Source organism: Arachis duranensis, chromosome 9, assembly GCF_000817695.3.
Source record: "Arachis duranensis cultivar V14167 chromosome 9, aradu.V14167.gnm2.J7QH, whole genome shotgun sequence".
Taxonomy (NCBI): Eukaryota; Viridiplantae; Streptophyta; class Magnoliopsida; order Fabales; family Fabaceae; genus Arachis; species Arachis duranensis.
In genome coordinates, this window is record NC_029780.3 from 32,113,093 (window position 1) to 32,114,331 (window position 1,239).

Sequence of the window (1,239 nt, forward strand, 5' to 3'; positions counted from 1 at the left end):
GTTTAAGCTTCAGTTTAAGGTTAAACTGAAGCTTAAACGTGGAAATGGAAGAAAGCAAACACGGAGTGTGAAATGTCGAACACGTTTAAGCTTCAGTTTAAGGTTAAATTGAAGCTTAAACGTGGAAATGAAGAAAACAACCCTGGAGGAGAAATTGGGTTGAACACGTTTAAGCTCCAGTTTAAGGTTAAACTGGAGCTTAAATGTGGAAATGCTTCCTGGAGGGTGAAATGTCGAACACGTTTAAGCTCCAGTTTAACCTTAAACTGGAGCTTAAACGTGGGAATGAAGAAAGCACCCCTGGAGGAGAAATGTCGAACACGTTTAAGCTCCAGTTTAACCTTAAACTGGAGCTTAAACGTGGAAATGAGAAAGCAACCCCTGGAGTAGAAAAATAGTCGAACACGTTTAAGCTCCAGTTTAACCTTAAACTGGAGCTTAAACGTGGAAATGAGAAAGCAACCCCTGGAGCATTTCTCATTTCTGGCGTTTAACTTCCAGTTTAAGGTTAAACTGGAGGTTAAACGCCAGTTTCAGCTCTTCTCAGCCTTCATGATTTTGGCGTTTATGCTCCAGTTTAAGCTTAAACTGGAGCTTAAACGCCACTTCCCAGCATTATATGGCTTGGTAGTTTAAGTTCTAGTTTAAGCTTAAACTGGAACTTAAACTCCACATGTGATATTCAAGCTTCCTTTATTGATTTTGTTGCTTCCTTGCCTAGCCTCTTCTTCCCTGAAATCATCCAAACAACTGCATCAAAGTCTTGCAAAATTTCATGAGAATTCTTCCATGCATAGCATTCAAGTAATATAACTAAAAACTCATGAAATTTGCATCAAAATCATACTCTTTGGATGGTTCATTACTTTGTTATTCATTTAACCATTCTTGGTTACTTTAAGCTCAAGAAAATGCATAAAACAACTAAAACTAACAGAAAAATGCTAGTGAAACTAGCCTAAGATGCCTTGGCATCACAACACCAAACTTAATACTTGCTTGTCCCTAAGCAAGTCCTGAGTTATTTGAGAAGAAAGTATGAAACAAAAGTAAATTCATTAGCCATATCAGTAAGTAATTGACATTGATTAATGGGGTGTTCATGCAGAAAGTTGTTGCAGCATCACTTTATTGTTTCTTAGGTAAGAATGTCACTTTTTATGTTTCCACTAAAACACTGCTATGGCCTCTTGTTATTCTTATGTCCTTGGCACTTTTCCCTTCTTTGTTTTTCTTTTT